The 15,454-nt window shown below is 41.5% G+C and overlaps 1 long non-coding RNA gene across 1 annotated transcript in view; it reads right to left on the bottom strand.

Annotated features, from left to right (window-relative positions):
• The window catches only part of LOC122790311, a 492,281-nt gene that overhangs the window by 169,401 nt on the left and 307,426 nt on the right, over positions 1-15,454 (bottom strand). Inside the window, exon 4 of the long non-coding RNA XR_006362985.1 lies at positions 5,276-5,308. This is a non-coding gene — a long non-coding RNA (uncharacterized LOC122790311). The remainder of the gene's footprint in view (positions 1-5,275; positions 5,309-15,454) is intronic.

Here is a 15,454-nt window from a genome sequence, read left to right as displayed (position 1 = left end):
AAGGCATGAAGTATCATAAAATTAGGTAAAGAGCTAATTAAAGGAATTAACTACCAATGATACACAGAATAGTCCAAAGAAATCACTTATCTCCCTAGTTAAATGAGAGCCCTCGAAGAATATGTGTCCTGGATTAAGCTACAAAAGAAACTGGAGGTATTCTGGGGAACAGAAGAAATTATGGGTAGGGGAAGAGTTAGAGCCTTGCATCCAAAGCTTCTGAAAAGTGCAGAGGTTGGATCTGGTCAGATCCAATAACCCAAGGTTGAATCAGATGAAAACAGACGACATCAGATTAGACACTGTCCTAAAGAAAAAAATGGAAGTCTGCCAATACTTCCAGAAGCAGAACTATTAGAGGAATGCATGGAGAGATGGGGATTGGGGCAGAGCTGAGCATAAAATGGATTGTTAGCTGACATAAGTTTTTATATCCATTTTTATATTAGGTTTAGACGTTTTTACAAGCCTTTAAGTCTCATATACTTGTTATTACACATAATGTTTTTAAGAGCATATTGTTCCTCTAATTTTAACTGTCAATTGATTTGTGCATGTGACCCTTTTACACTATTTAAATCATTTACTAGTAAATGTAAGTTGTTTATATGCCTAAGGAAGCCCTCTGGGTGAAAGTTTTATGCTCGTGTACCTGAAATTCACTTGTGGTTATTAAAAACATACCTGAAATTTACTTGTGGATATTAAAAGGATTTTAAAGTACATTTACTCCACTCTGGTTTCCAGTGATTTCTTATTTCTTATTGAATACAGTTGATGTGTCACTGGATTTACTTATGTGCTGGTTCATTTTTTTTGCTGCTAACTGCATTATAAGTAAAGGCTTTTATAATTTACACCTTATAATAAAAAAAAACCTAAGGATGAATTTCAGTATCAGAGCTACAGCAAGGGAAATGTTGTGCTCTCTGGGCTACATATCCATTTGGTCTCACCCGCTCTATCTATAAGCAGTTTCAGTCATTTAATGATAACCTATAAATAGTCAAACTTTTTAAAGAACAGTTTAACACTTTACAAACTTATTATGTGATTTCATATAGAAAGCTTGTAAACTGTCAAATTGTTCTGTTTTTAAAGGGTACATAAGCTACATAAAGTCAGCTTGCCAGTTTGACAGTTTACTGAATTTTTGTAAGCATGCTGTGATCACCTTTTGTAGCTACCGTCTAAGCTGTAAAGCTTTTTTTTTAGGCAGATAATTTTTATAAGGCAGTTTATAGGTTCATAAGTTCATAGGTAGGTACTAGGCTATCTGCCTGAAGGCATTTACAAGCCTAGCCAGAATGTGTTGGCTTTTGCCGCCCCCTTAGATTAGTTCCCTGTGCCTCTGTCCAGCAGAGCCACTGGAGTGATCCCTGGGGAAAACTTTCTGTTTCCCATCCACTTTTCAAGGTTTCTGTTGAAGAGTGTTAGTGAGGAGCTCTACTTAATGTAGATTGGAATCTTGTTCCAAAGCATGGGAAGTCTCTGGGACAGGAATCTATCCCTCCAGCATGTCCTATTTATTGCCATTTGGTTTAGATCCCTGGAGTATGTGGCTCGAGGGGATATGGTTTTCTTTAGGTGGAGCATGTCCATCAATTCTGGGTTGGACATGGCCTTGTATGTCAGGCAGAGATCACCTCTGAGTAGGCGGTATGCAACCAAGTATAGCTGGAGTTTCTTTAGTCGAGCTGCATAGGGCATCTGTTTGAGGCCAGTGATCCTCTTGATGAGGTATTTCTGTGGCCTTTCCAGCTGTTGCAGGTGTCTTGTAAGGTACATCCCAAATGGGGCGTTGTACTCTATGATGGGTCTGATGAGTGATGAGTAGGAAATAATCAGCACCCCCGAGTTGCAAACCCTGGACACTGCACACTATAGGCAAAGTGATTTACCACTAAGCCATTATCTGTATATCTACACACCTACCTTTAAAACCAAAACAGTTTGACAGTTGGCAAGCTGTGTATAAATGATCCTCAGCACTAAGTATAGTTTGCAAGCTCTTCTCTGACATTGGCCAGTACCTCGCAGAGTTTTGCTAGGAGACCAGTTACAAAGGAAAATGTTGTGTTTGCGGTACTACTGCCCTACACTGTGGTGCTCTTAACCTGGAAGCTAAATTGTGACTGCAGGTTATGAGCAGTCATCGTATCCTAAAACTGACTTGGGCAATCCTGAAGGAAGGTTTATCTCAAATAACTGGTGCCAAGAAACGAAATGATAAAATAATTCATTATTGTTTCCTTGGGGAAGGCATTTATCCCGGGAAACTGCCACATTAACAATATGCCTTTGACCCAGTTTTTTGGGATTTAGCAACTTATGTGGACAGTGACCTAACTTTTGAACAATGTGCCCATTGTTCTAACAAAGTCCTTCTATATTGTACATCTTATAAACAAAGGTATCCTATCTAGATCTAGTGGTGTCATTGTCCACCTTTACACAGCCCTCATCAGGCCAATCATTGAATATAATGCCTTCTTTGGTATGTATCTGTCCAGCCACACACAGCAACTGAAATACCCACAGAGATACCTTGCCAAAAGACTACAAGGCCTATTCAACTTGTCCTACATGGACTAAGTCAAAGCCCTGTCACTATACTTGGTATCCTACAGACTGCTAACAGCTGGTGTGACTGGCATATAAGGCATAGTCTGACTCAGTACTGATGGATTTACTGCACATCAGCAAGTCAAATGGCATTAGAAATATTCTGGCTATTGATCTAAACCTCTTCTGCAACATCAATAGAAAGGTTTGGAGGGATAGGTATATCTCACAGAGGATGCTGCTGCCCTGTAGCAGACTTTCCATCCATATAAAACAAAGTTCATCCCTTTCCATATTCAAATGCAACTTGGATCTATGGCTGGGAAAGACAACGTCTGGTACTAATGAACAGAGGCATCTGCTAAATGCTTTAATCCATGCATGGGTCTCATCTAACTATAAATGGTACAATGCCAGTTATTCTCATTAGGGGTAATATATACTTATCAACCATGGGTGGGGTAAGGTTAAATATCTAACCAAATGGGACAGTTTAATTCACACAAAAAAGTAAATTGGCTAGACTTAAAATGCCCAGCAAGGGCAGCAAGCCTAGTACTTTCCTATGAAATTATTCCAGAGAACAGTAAATTGTTTTCATGAAACATTTCTCTGTGGCATAAAACAACACAAATCCTTCATTCCTTTTTCCGCAGTACAAGTGGCAGAAAACTGGCATGTCCAGTTTGTAAACCTATATATTCCTGCATGACAAACAGGAATCTGAATGATCATTCCACTGTGTCCCTACACCTGATTCAGGTATGTCCAAGAGATGCAATGCCAGGGCCTGAACCGCATGATATATTATGTCAGCAACACCCTTCAGTGGGTCCAGCTGCCTTAGAGACTTTCTACCTGAGAGGGAACAGTGCCCTGACTGCTCATTGTGTGTCTCTGTAACATGAGGGGAGCACTTCTCTATATAGCTGCCCCCTTCACATAACTGTATCTGAATTCTCTAGGCTCCACTGACCTGTGCAAACTTACACTATTTTTAAATTACGTACATGTAAAATGATAAATATATTTAAATGTAGTATAAATTGCTTTGGTATGCCATATTCATGCATAGCATATCAAAAGTGATCTAGATTTGTTATCACTACTATGCTATCAGGTAGCAAGGGTTTCAAAGACAATGACAGATAGTATTACAGCAGGTGGGAGTGGGTGTCACTGTACAAGTTTTCAGTCATTTCATAGAAAAGTCGAATTGCTGTGCCCCCAGGACAACAGGAAACTTTTATAATCCCAAGGGATTGTGAATCCTAGGCAGACAGCACTACTTTATATTACGGGGGGGGGGGGTTATGCACGATTTGTATTGGCACTAATACCCAGTCTACTTATTGCCCTAGGCAGGCAGCTCTACTGTATATTATGGGGGGAGGGTTATGCACGATTTGTATTGGTATGCTGTGCGAACACTGATACCCAGTCTAGTTATTGCCCTAGGCAGGCAGCACTACTGTATATTACAGGTGGGGGTTATTCACGATTTGTATTGGTATGCTGTGTGAACACTGATACCCAGTCTAGTTATTGCCCTAGGCAGGCAGCACTACTGTATATTACAGGTGGGGGTTATGCACGATTTGTATTGGTATGCTGTGTGAACACTGATACCCAGTCTAGTCATTGCCCTAGGCAGGCAGCTCTACTCTATATTACAGGTGTGGGTTATGCACGATTTGTATTGGTATGCTGTGCAAACACTGATACCCAGTCTAGTTATTGCCCTAGGTAGGCAGCTCTACTGTATATTACAGGTATGGGGTATGCACGATTTGTATTGGTATGCTGTGCAAACATTGGTACTCAGGCTAGCTATTGCCCTAGACAGGCAACACTACTGTATATTACAGGTGGGGATTATGTACGATTTGTATTGGTATGCTGTGAAAACACTGATACCCAGTCTAGTTATTGTCCTAGACAAGCAGCACTACTGTATATTACAGGTGAGGGTTATGCACGATTTGTATTGGTATGCTGTGTGAACACTGATACCCAGTCTAGGTATTGGAGCTAGTTAGAGCACATTTCAAAGGTGTTGTTATGCCAGCAAGGCTACCAGATAATTTATTTCTTTGGGAGGAAGAATTATATGATGAGATGCACATAGCAGCTACAGACTGCATAAAACAGACACCACTATGTGATGAAAATAAAGATGCATGAATGCCATCAGTCTTTTCCTAGGATATTCTTATATCATTGTTTATGTTGAAAATTGTTAAATAGCTGTACATTCCTTCAATCCTCTACATTCTAAAGTTTTAGTGTCTGGCTGTGATGACTGCAAGAGATTCATTAAACCTCTCTGCACAGGCAAACTGGTTTTATGTGTAACAGTTTCTTTCTTCTTTCTTGTGCCAACTTGATGGGTGTGTCCATTTAATAGTCCCCAGGCATCTGTTACTTGCATGTGTGAAAATTAAAGAAGTTATGTCAATTTGTTGCAAACAGACATGCACCTGAGTATACATTCTCTGCTTTGTGATGAATAAAAGCTGGTTGTATGATCTCCAGTTTGCCTTTCTAGCTGTGCTGATCCTGTTATATGCATCTTCAACCTCATTTTTGTACCACGGCATTATAATATAAAGTACAACTACAAGGATAAATCCAAACATTTTAAAATGCTTTATATAGTATAGGCAAATTAGAAAGCATTCTAGTCATTAATGATATAAAAAACACTTACCCATCTGAATGCCGGGCTTTGTTCTCTTCTTCACTAAATATTTCATAAATCAATATGTTATTGACCCTCGTGACAATTTCTTATAGAAAAAAATCAGACATAATTTTTCTAGTACAATTTAAATATAATAATTAATAAAATGCCATTTCTATAACATGTAATCAGAAAATGATCCTTAAAACTAGAGTGGAATAGAAATTGAGCAATAAGAATCCAAAAGCAAGAAAACTGAGGCAGTGCATATCTCCTAGAGACTCCTCTGGAACAGTTTGTGAGGTTTAACAGTCTCAAAATCTGCCATTGCTAAACTCTTTATTAATGCCACTTCCTTAGAATGGCCCTAAATCCAGTGAGGGTTTCAGAAATATTCGACAAGTCCCCTGTGCTTAGCACCTATAGTTACCATTTTACTGGTAAATCTGACCACTGTACTGTCTTATTTTAAGGATAAGATCTGAGTCACATAATAATCACAGGTTGAATATTGTTGTTAGGTGTGTGGCTAAGTAATGTTTCATGCTATTTAAGATGCATCCATGGATATTGTCGGGACCCATACATGCAGTATTTTTTTATTTTGATAGTGCTTTTAGGACTCTTGTGTGACAGACGAGGGTGAGTAGGTTTCAGGTATAGCTTGTAGGACAGATGGGATCGCCGGCAATAGTGTATCTATGGCAGGGCGAAGGGCACAACTGCCATGGGCGCAAAGTGTTAGGCCTACAACAAGATTGCCAAATTTGCCACAGGTGGCTCTAATAGAGCCCACCACTGTCTTTCCCTCAAACAGCTCAACTGGCTTGAGCTGCCTCAATTAATTCTTACCACTCAACTCTCCAAAGCCCACAAACTATATTACCTCCATAATAAAATCCCCATTTTACAAGACCTAATACAACCCTACACCACTACACGAGCCTTAAGGTCAACAGACCAAAATCATATAAATGTCATCAAACATAGGAATGAGGCTGGCAAATCTCTTTTTGCCTGCTCTATAGCAAAAGTCTGGAACTCACTTCCAAAACACATAACTTCTACAAGTTCTGCTCCACAATTTAAAAAACTACTCAAAACCCACTACTTTAACAACTGGCTATGCCCATGTGACTCCCCAGGCTAATCTACTACATTTGCAGTGATACAATGATCCTACCAGGGATCATCTAATACTGCCTATCCTCTGTATATTAATTCTTAACTAACGATGTTCTATTCTGTTTGTATCTACTTATTCATCTCTGAAGACAGTTAAACATTTTACCTACATACAAGTGGCATGCTTCTGGAATACAATAATTGCATCTATACATATATCTGTGAAGAAATGTAAAATATGTTCTTGTATAATATTGTATGCATTTAGGAGAAAGTGTTGTAATTCATAAAATTGTTATTTGTTAGATTGTTTTTTAAGTGGAGCTTTTCTCCCCAGGCCTCTGCTAAAAATGGACCTGTGTCCAGTCGGACTTTCCCGGTCAACAAATGTAAAATAAAATAAAATAAATAAATTCAGCAGAGTTAATTGGTTTAGTGGGGATCTGAAGCTTACTAACAGATCCCTTAGTAGTGGTTAGTCTTGGAGAAACTTCTAAAGGTACCATGGTGGATAAGGGTCTTGGGTTCCAATTTTGTTTAGAAAGAAATGGCTTTGTGGTCTGACATAAATGACAATACACAAGGGATGGTGCAAGATGCCCCCATATTAGTATGGACAGGGTCCAAAATGGGTACTCTAAATTCATTTAATTAGTTGTTCCAGGGCATTTGTATTAGCAATGTCCTGGAATGCCTGTGCTTGTACACTATTGGTAATGTAGGTTTCCCAGTCAATATTCATATATGTATGTGCCCCCTCAAATTATCTACAGTATGAGCCCAGTTATTCTCATTCTCTTATTGTCATTAGGGGTGATATATATTTATTGACGAGGGATGGGGAAGGCCAATTTATAACCAAATGGGATAGATTATTTCAAGCACAAAAAAGTGAAATTGTCTAGGCTTTAAATGGCCCGCAAGGGTAGCTAGACTAGCACTTACCTATGAATCAATGCTTTTATGAACATACATACCTAGGCTACTTAACAAACAGAGATGTGAGTCTTGTCTGAATGCATATTGAGAAACTTCTACCTTTTTTCCCCTCCTCTGCAGTAGCTGGTCTAAAAGTGTGAAAGGCTTTATAGCCCTTCACAGACAGAGTACCTTTTGCTATTTTAAACCATGTCTCAATCATTACATCCTCCAAGGTGAGGTGAGGAGGGCTTGTAGGGAGTTGAACTGCAAGTTTTTGTCTCTTACCATCGATCAGTAACACTTTCTTATTTTCCTTTGCTTGTTTCATTATGTTGATAGGTTTATCTGGTTGCCAGTGCCTAAAAAAGGCACTATGGGGGTAGATAATGTCTTTTCCAATTTCTAAAAAAACAGAAGGGATAGATGCAGGCCACCCCTGTGCTATGTGAGCTGGTAGGCATTGCAGGTTGAGAGGGTTTTTGAAGGTGTCATGTGCCTGTATTACATTTTAGAGGTCTTTGAGGTTTAGGTAAGTTAATCTTTAGAACCTCACCATATGAAAAACTGTGTTTTGTGATGGTTATGGAGAAGTGTAGTGCGTTGTGACTTGCTGGCAATCATAATGTTGTGCAGTTTGTATGCAAGATTTTTGCCAATAATGGCAATATATAAGTTCACCTCTCACACACTGTTATGCTATTTAAGTAATGAGTGACAGACAGCATGATACAATTCTCACATTGCCTCAAGATACCCGTCTCAATTAGGCTGGCTGTAAAAGTGGTGGAAAAGTACTGGGATGAGTAGATTTGTTTTGGAGTGTTAAATAGTCTTGTTAGGAAGGATTGAGGGGATGCCTAGATTACTTGGGATGGGATATACAGATATCTTGGGTAGATTTACTGCAGCTCCAGGTATGTTTATTTGCGATTGCCGCAAGTTATTTCAGCCTCAGACCTTTACCAAAATTGATTAAATTTAGCCAGCCTGTTACAGGGGAAAAAAAGCTCTTGTGCAGACCACCTTCTGGAGCATCTCCAACAGCAGCAGTAGCACTGAGTTGTTGTTTTTTTAGCTTTATGATGAAAAATCCTGTTTTGAACACCTGGTGACACAAAGTTCAGCACAACTTGTTCCTCTAACTTAATGGCTTTCTACACTTCTCAAAGTATTAGGTCCTGGAGCTGCTTTGGCATAGTGGTATATTGCTCTGACTGTAGTGCACAGGGTCATGGGTTCAAGCCTTGGTAGTGAAATGCATGGTGTTAACACAGCATTTTGTTCTGTGGCACTGCTTGACAGGGTCACAGGAAAATAATTTTCTTGGGTGGCAAAAGCCAGGGAACCTTTTTGGCTAGGTTTATATAGGCCCCAAGGCTGATAGCCTAGTACCTACCTATGAACCTATGAACGTATGGATGAGCACAGTTCATTGCAAGTTACAGGATCTGAGCTACAAAGGGATCCAATCAAACAAAGCCAAGAAATGGAATGAGCTCTGTGACTTCAGAACCTGTAGCAAATCACAGTTGCCTTAGTACTACAACTCTGTGCTGCACAACTATGACCCCAGGTAGATTAGAATTTTAGAAAACAAAACTTATGTACTTACCATAATGATAGATCAGTGTTGTCTGTTTCCATCTAGTTCAACCTGCAGGTTATTGGATCCAATACTGAAACAATGCCAGACAACTTCCAAAGACTTCAACTTGACAAGCTCCGCCTCCTCTACCCGTACCTCACCCTTTCCATCAGAGCTACCTCAGATAGAGTGTGTGCCCTCTTTCCATTTGAATTTTAGGACCTAGCTCCCAAAGGGAGAAAGGCAAAACAACTAAGGATCCCAAGAAAAGAGAAGGAGTCTCCACAGCTCTGTCTTCTCTGGAGTAAAACAATAGCCAGGAAGACAGGGGCAAGCAAGGTCGATGGTTGAGCTAGATGTTAACAGACAACACAGAGCTATCGTTATGGTAAACACATAACATTTGCATCTGATGTTGTGTTTTCTGTCTAGGTTCAACATGTGGGACAGAGTCCACAGCCATGTAACACCCCAGGATGTTTTTGGAAGGATATTGAGCAATATAGTGTAACCAAACAAGACCTTGAATGGATATCCCATTTGTAGAGGGACATGCACATGTTATGACCCACCCAAGTTACAGCTGCACAAATGTCATGTAAACCAGCTTTGGGGATAAAATAGAAGTAGCTATATCTCTGGTAGAATGACCTTTGGGTTTGTGATGCAATGACTTTCCTTTCAAACCATACCTATGGGAAATACAATCAGAAAGCTATTGGATAGAGTAACCTTGGATACAAGAGTACTCAATCAAGACTTATAATAAATAACTTATTAGATTTTCTAAAGGACTTTGCCCTGCCCAAATAAAACCTCAATTGTCTATGGACATCAAGATAATCCAGCAGATATTTACCCCTATTGGAAAAAAATCAGAAAAAAAAATGACTGGCAGATGAATGGACTAGTTCACATTATTCTCTGACTGCACTTTAGGCAGAAAGACAGGATCTGGTCTAAAGGATGCTCTGTCTTGTTGAAAGACCAAATAGGAAGGAACAACCAAGCGTGCCTGCAGCTCTGACACACTTTTGACAGAAGTAACAGCCACCAAGAACAGAGTCTTCCACAATGACAATTTCAAATCAACAGTAGAGAGGGCTCAAAAGGAGGGAGGGCTGTGGCCAGCACCATGAGCATAAAAAGAAAGCAATGACATCTGGTAAGGCCAAAATGGAGCAATGAGGATTACAGTCACTCTGCAACTGGCTGCTTTCTGAAAAAACTTTATTATCAATGGGGTCAGATGATACACATATATTAGACCTGAGGGCCAAACATACAGGATAGTGGCCCTGGGTGACTGTCCCTGAGGAAGAACTAAGGCATAACAGCTGCTGCATTTGGTGTTGAACAGAAAAGCTAACAGGCCATAAGACAAAGTGCTCCAGCACTGAAAATTGCAAGCAGCACCCCTCAGATTCAGAAACCACGCATGAGGAAGGAGAATGTTCCTGCTCAAACTGTCTGCAAAGATGTTGCATTTTCCCTAGAATGTGCCCTGCAGTTAGAAATGATTGAGTTGAAATCACCCACTGCCAGATCCTCATGGCCTCCTGACAAAGGGAATAAGAATAGGTTCCACCTTGTTTGTTCAGATATCAGACCACCAACATATTTTCTGTTTGGACAGAAATCACATCTTTGGGGAGAACATCCTGAAAAGCCTGCAATGCAAGGAAGACCTCCCTTATCTCAAAGATGTTGATGTGCAGGTTGTCAGTGGTAGTAGACCAGGTCCCTTGGATAGTTTTCCATTTAGAGAGGTGTCCATCATGACCATGGCCTGAGGAAGGGGGAAAAACAAACAGTCACTTTGTGAACACCAAAGGAGACTCCTGCTACCACTTTATATGGTCTCAAGAAACACTGGTCAGAAGAACTTGAAAAGTCCATCGGATGTCATATTTATGACCACTATACCACTACTATCTACTGCAATGTTCTCATGTGATACCTGGCTAATGGGACCAAACAAATGGTGGCCACCATGTGCCACAGGAGTCTGGGAATAAGATATGCTGGAAATTTTCTGTAAGATGTCAAGGAATGTGCCAGATACCAAAGGTTAAAAATTTTGGACGCAGGAAGTTTGGCAATCTGGTTTTGTCCAAATCACAATCTATAAACTCCAAGGACTGAACTGGATGGAGACTGGACTTCTGGTAGTTGACTGTGATCCCTAAGGAACTGCATGCATAGCTGGAGTAAGGTGTCCCAGGTCCTAACTAGGGATGCTCTCATGGGGGTCAGTTAGGAGCCAATCATCCAGTTGGGGAAAGACCTGGAACCCCTACAATCTCAGCCAGACTGCTATTACTGCTTTACACTTGGTGAACACCAGGGAAGGACAATGGTGACCCCAAATGGCAGCCCTCTAAACTGGTAATGATTGGCTCTGAGCTGGCGGAACAGAAATCTCCTGGACAACCCTGCAATCTTTATCTGATGGTACTTGTCCTTGAGAAAGTGAGCACATTCAGTAGTCCTTCCTCAACAGAAGTAAAACGGATGTACCATGACCATCTAGAACTACTTGGTCTGCTTCACTAACTGATTCAACTTGCTTAAATCAGGATTGCTCTGAGGTCCTTCTTCTTTTGAACCAAAAATAAACCTTGAGTAGATCCCATATCCTCTCTGGTCAGGTGGGACATCTTGGATAACTTGACTTGCTAACAGCTTCTGAATTTCAATAGCTGCCACTCTTATCTGATGGGGTGGAATGTCTGGAAGTCATTTGGGAGGCAAATTGGGAATAGCCTTTGGATATGACTCTTAACACCCATGTGTCTGAGATGATGGCTTCCCAAGTTTTCAGGTGTAGAGCCAATTGTCCCTTGATTGCCTACAAAGCAGGACAGTCAGGCAACCCTTCAGGATTGCTGAAAGGGCCTCCTGGAGAACCATCTACAGAAGCCCTGGTTCTGCAGACCACCCTATCATGAGGGCAATGTCCATTTGGTGAAGGGGGATCCTTCAGAATGAGCCTCTTGAATGGTTGCTGTGATTTTCTAAAGAGACATATTCTCCCCTCTGGTTCTGAGAAATGGTCCTGTTGAAGGGTAGCAAAATGATCTTCAATGGCATCCAGCGCCTTTCCATCTTGTTCACTCCTGGTCAAAGTGTCTATGACTTTCATCTCAAAAAGAGATGAGCCATCAAATGGGTCATTAACAAACGACACCTTAAAAGCAGTCTGCAAAGTTACACAATCTCATCCAAGTTTGATGGTGCATAGTGATGCTGGTGTCAGCCACCTGGGATGTGCCATCACCATCATTGGAAAGCAGACACATGGACACATTAGAGATGGATTGGAGGGTGGACAGCTGAGTCTCCAGAGTCTTCTAAGAGTCCAGAGTTTGCTGTGCTTTTACTGCTCTTCAGACTTCTTACACAATGTCCCACTGAAGCTTAGTCAGATAAGCTAGATAATTTAATACCCTCAGTGTAAACATGGCTGAAGTGTAGGTGTGCTTCCCTAAATGGCCAAATTCTTGAGATTCTCTATTCAGGGGATGGACCAAGGAGCTCTCCTCTGAAATGTCTTTAGTGGTTGCCACTACCATAATAGCGCACACACAGCAGGACCCTTACTCCAGGGTTGTTGATCCTTATGGGGACCGAGAAAGCTTATTGGGCTTTTTGGATATTGGTCACACCACACTGGTTTCCTTTTATGCTTTCTGGAGCACCAAGTGCTTCCAGAGGAGGAACCACCCAGGATGTGGATGGGCACAACCTGAAGACCTCTAAGAGCACCAACTCCTCTGGAGAAGGGCTTCGGACGTCCATACAATGTATTGGGAAAGAGGTCCAAAAGATTGCCAAAAGAAGCATCTTTGTGGGGGGATTTACTTCCCACCCTGGAGACACCATTGGGGAAAATGGAAGAGGTTGAGAGCCATACTAGGAGGGCAGCTTGCAGACCGCCAGGACAAGCTGTCCTGGAACAAGACAAGGGCTGAACTATTGAGAACAGATGCCCCAAGTGGAAAGGACAATCCTAAAACTGGTATCATCAAATCTGACTCACAGACCCCTGTATTGACCTGTTGGACCTGAGGTCCAGCCAGCTCTCACAATATTGAAGTCAAGAAAAGCAAGCTATGCTTCAATCCTAAGGAATAGAAGACAATTGGTTCTGAAGACCTAGGATCTGTATGGCTTAAGGGAGAAAACCAAGTTACAGGAACTGAAGCTTCATAGAGAGGGCATGGAGCCATTAGAATGAGGCCTAAATTAATTTGTGCCTGTAAGAAGGACTGCGCCAAATGTGCCAGTTCTAACATCTTTAAGTTCCCAACAGAATGAGATGACCAAACTGAGGAAGCCACCAAGGAGGGCTTGGAAGATCGCTGACCAGGCAACAGATCTGGCCTATGGATCCAAGTTGGCTAAGCTTGGATCTGAGACAGAGACTAGGAAGATTTAGTGGAGGAGAGACTGGAGTGGAGGGAGAAAGAAAAGTTCCAGCCTGAAAAAGCCCCTCTTGCCAGGAAAAGGCTCGGCATACAAATGGCAGGGGAAGGTGTCTTGCCAGCAGCCAGAGCCAAGGGAGATTGACTCTGAGGTTGAGTATCTGAAGGAGATCGACTCAGAGGCAGCACAGCTGAAGGAGACCGACTGACATTCTGGCCCCAAAGGAGATTGGCTTCGAGGAATTGGAGCCAATAACAGACCCAAGGCCATCGGGAGATCCTAGGGTCTTGAGACTTTGCATAAGTTTAATCTCTTCTCATTAATGACATGAGTGCCAAAGTCCTTGCAATTAGCACAAGTGGACCTCAGATTAGCAGCCCAGAGGCATCACATGGATATCCTGAGAAGGAAGCTTATGCCCAGAATAAATGCACTTCTTAAAACCCATATCATCTAATTTCATCTAATACCTACCTAAACAAACCCTAGCAAACACAGAAAAAATACAACAAAACCCCTAAAGACAAGAACAATACATTATACTAATAAACTACCTAAGCATAAAAAGTCACAAACACTTTAAAGCACAAAAAAACTGATGATGTCTTGCCATTGTTCAAGACAAAAGTGCTTAGCACAATAAATTATGGAGAATATTTCCTTGCCTCTGTGTGGTGTTTTTTGTGCTTTATAGGTTCATAGGTTCATAGGTAGGTACAGGGCTATCAGCCCTGGGGCCTATACAAGCCCAGCCAAAAAGGTACCCTGGCTTTTTCCACCCAAGAAAAATATTTTCCTGTGCTACTGTAGAGCAGAGCCACAGAGGTGATCCCCGGGGTGAATTTCCTATTTCCCATCCAATCATCAATATTTTTCTTGAAGAGTGCTAATGAGGAGCTTTGTTTGATATAGATAGGTAGTTTATTCCAGTGTATGGGAAGTCTCTGGGACAGGAATCTATCCCTCCGGCATGTTCTGTTTATTGTGGTGACAAGGTTTAGATCCCTAGAGCATGTAGCTCGGAGGGATTGGGATTTCTTTAAGTGGAGCATGTCCAACAGCTCTGGGTTTGACATAGCTTTGTATGTTAGGCAGAGATCACCTCTGAGTAGGCGATATGCGGTGGAGTAAAGCTGGAGTTTTTTGAGATGGTCTGCATAGGGCATCTGTTTGAGGCTGGTAATCCTCTTTGTGAAGTATTTCTGTGGCCTGTCCAGTTGTAGTAGATGTCTTGTGAGGTACATACCAAAAGGGGCATTGTACTCTATAAAGGGTCTAATGAGTGATGAGTAGAGGAGAACAATGAACTTTTTGTTTCTGGATGAGAAACCTTTTGTGATGAGGTGTGCCACGTAGAAGGATTTCCTGACTACTGTGGCGATGTGATTATCAAAGGAGAGACTACTGTCCACCTGTGCCCCAAGGTCTCATCACACTTTTGGTGTTAAGTATACTACCGCCTATGTTGTAGTTCATGGGTACAGAGTTTTTACCAAAGGGGATGATAATGCACTTTTTGGCATTGAGCTTGAGGCCATGGCTTTGACACCAGGCATCTGTCTCAATGAGGCCCTTTTATAGGATAGCCACATCGTTAGGAGTTTCGATTATGGCTCCTAGTTTGCAGTCATCTGCGAACTTTGTTAGCCAAAGACCTTCTGTGTTAGCCTGTACTTCAGATAAGTAGATACCAAACAGGAGAGGACCCAGGACTGAACCCTGTGTTACTCCACTTGTCACTGGTCTGAAGTCGGATTTGGAGTCTGCTACTTTCACAGTGTGGGTTCTGTCAGTGAGCCAGTTGGCAACCCATCATGTGACATAGGGATTTATACCTAGTTTAGTGAGTTTATCTATAATTCCAGAGTGGGGGATGGTGTCAAAAGCCTTGGCAAGTTCTAGATAGGCTGTGTGAACCACCTTACCCTTGTCTACGGCTTTGGTGACTGCTTCAAAGAAGTTTGTCATGGCTTAGTGGTAAATCCATGTTTGTCATGGCTTAGTGGTAAATCACTTTGTCCAGGGTCCTGGGTTTGATCCTTGCAGAGGCTGTTTATTTTTTTTTCATTCAAATGGGATCCAATGCCTGTCAGCCTGGGATGACATGCTCGACAAGCCATGATGCTTCGCTAGGGACGGCTTGCACC

This window comes from Protopterus annectens, chromosome 16.part0, assembly GCF_019279795.1.
Source record: "Protopterus annectens isolate FY-2018-M chromosome 16.part0, PAN1.0, whole genome shotgun sequence".
Lineage (NCBI taxonomy): Eukaryota > Metazoa > Chordata > Ceratodontiformes > Protopteridae > Protopterus > Protopterus annectens.
This window is presented reverse-complemented; position numbering and strand designations above follow the sequence as displayed.